The sequence below is a fragment of the Phaethon lepturus genome, unplaced genomic scaffold, assembly GCF_000687285.1.
Source record: "Phaethon lepturus isolate BGI_N335 unplaced genomic scaffold, ASM68728v1 scaffold19097, whole genome shotgun sequence".
In the NCBI taxonomy this organism is placed as follows: Eukaryota; Metazoa; Chordata; class Aves; order Phaethontiformes; family Phaethontidae; genus Phaethon; species Phaethon lepturus.
The window spans coordinates 5,285-7,963 of NW_010550005.1; positions in this window are offsets into that span (position 1 = coordinate 5,285).

Genomic DNA, 2,679 nt, shown 5'->3' on the forward strand with positions numbered 1-2,679 from the left:
GGTTTCCTCCCTCAGCTGCTCTGCCTTTTACTATCGAGGCCGCGGCAGGCCTAACCTCGGGCAGAGTGCCGAGGAACTCATAACTAGGGCTTCTTATTCTGGGCTTGGCGCCACGCTGACCTGGTCACAGGTGCCGGCGGGCACACGGCTGGCGGGGGCTGCGCAGCGCTGGTCTGAGCAGCACCTCAAGTCCGGGGCCGTGCCCAAGACTGCGTCGCTCCCAGCAAGTGACGCGGGGCACCGGGGACCAGGAGGGGCTGCTGGTCCCAGGGCAGAGAGCGGTCCGGCCCTGCCCCTTTCCTGGCATCTGACAGCGAATAGCGCAGGATGAACCAGCTGTGACCTCTAGTTCAAAATCCGTCTTTCAGGGCAAAACTCATCCTGCACAGTGGCTTCCAGGAGCGTTTCTTAGCTCCTCGGTCTCGGCAGGTACCACGGTGGTGTTCCTGACCGCAGAACGCAGCGGGCAGTGCCCGGGTGCCCAGCAGTCCCCCTCGGCCCTCGCTGTCCGTGGGAAGGCAGTGCCGGTGTGCCCGCTGGACCACAGCCACCGCGTGCTCCGGCAAGTCCTCAGCTGAGAGACTGGGAAACCAGGACTGCAGGTTGAAACAGGGAGCATGTGTTGAAAACGAAGCGAAAAGACTGACTCCCACTTAAAGCAACGCAGCAGTAGCCATTTTGCAGATACAGGTATACAAAATTACGTGCAGTAGTTGGAGCAATGTGAGAAGCTCCTGCAGGGCATGCTGCACACCTAAACGTGCACGAAGGTGGCCCGTCCTGCCCTGCAGCTGTGGCAATTGCAAGTAGACCTGCTTGACATATCGTTTTGGCAGATGACCATTATTAAGTTCCCTTAGATCACACGCCAATGGCTGCTTTCCAGCCGGGGTAACAGGATTCCTAGATACAAGGAAGAAATGTTTCACACTGAGGGAGGTGAACCACTGGCCCAGGTTGCCCAGAGAGGTGGCAGATGCCCCATCACTGGCAACATTCCAGGTCAGGTTGGACAGGGCTCTGAGCAACCTGATCCAGTTGAAGATGTCCCTGCTCACTGCAGGGGGGTTGGACTAGATGAGCTTTAAAGGTCCCTTCCAACCCGAAGATTCTATGATTCTGTGATTCTGTGATTCTATGACTCCATGATTCTATGATTTGTTTTGTTCCTAAACTTTTACGTTCTGAAAAGATTTAGGAGATAAAGCCCAGATTACACCAAATAATAAAACTGACACAAACTCCTCTACCCAGTTCCTCTTGCAGACGGGACGGCAAGTCCAGCGTACCCTGCTGACGTGCCTGCGGATAGGCAGGCATTAGGAAAAGGCGGCTTTGCAGACCCCTTGAAAAGATGACGGTGGGTGCTGCCGCTGTAGGTGGGATCCTTCTTGCTTTTCATACCAGCATGGATGATGGTGGCACTTTAGCTCCAGTACAGTGGTCGGAATATTCCTGCCTCTTGTAAAACTGCCGTCTACCAGGGGCCACAGGACATCCTGACGGATGCTGCGCTGCTCGTGTACGCTGCAAAAGAGCTGGTATGCATTCAAAAAAGCGATGATGTCCTCTGCCCACGTGACAGTAGCTTCTTCACACAAATGTTGTACTTGGTTACCGTCAGCGATGCCAGTTTGTATCTGCAGGATGATGCTCCAAGCTGAAGAGTGAAAATATATCTGGCAAATGGTGAGAGTTTCTGGTAAGGCAGTATCCAACCCATCAGCTAATGGAAGACACATCCCTGATTCATCAGTACCAGAATTTCAGCTGAAAATGCAGATTTGAAACATTAATTACAAATATAGTCAAATAAGTAAATCTCTAGGCATTTTATCAGCTACAATGTATACAAAAAAATCCTGAAGGTTTTATACTTTCTAGAACTTACAGAATCTTCTGGTTGGACACGTTATTGTCAGGAGCGCTGCTTGATCCCTAGAACTACCATTTAAGTAGTATCATGCATAAACTTTTGGCTTGGTTCTTCTAACATTGTGTACCTACCTGATTTTTATAGTTTGTCTTTTTGGCACCGATTTTTAGAAAACATGCTGTACTATACAACGTGTCAAATATACAATAGAATAAACTGAGATTCCAAGCTATGCACCTGACATTATTGAGGACCTGCTCCAACTCGCAACACCTTTTAGAAACAGCGAGAATAAAAGAGGACCTGCTCCAACTTGCAACACCTTTTAGAAACAGCGAGAATAAAATAAAAGAAAACAAACCCCAACTCCTCCTCCCCCCCCAAATGAAACCTGGCAAGAACCGCAGACACCGTGAAGCCTGCGGCCGTCACAGGAAAGCACACGTGTCTTTGGTGAGACCGAGCTGCCAGCTAGCACCAACAAACAATGCTTGACCTTTCGGTAACATCAAGAGCAGAGCTCTATTAATAGCTGGAATTTCCTCTGTAGTCGATTACATCCTGCCTTTGCAGGAAGGAAACTCACATTAACTTACTTTTCTTCTTCAGCTCACAACTCTAGCCCGGCAAGAAGAACTATAAGGAATACCACACAGCTTGGTATCGTATTCAGCTTTAGGTATTCGGCTATTTCCCTCGCGGAACACTGCTCAGATCCCTGGTGGAGCCAGGGGCTTGTCTTCAGCCTCAAACTTGCCCCGCTCCCGCTTGCGCTTCAGCCGGCTGAGGCTGATTCCTGCTGC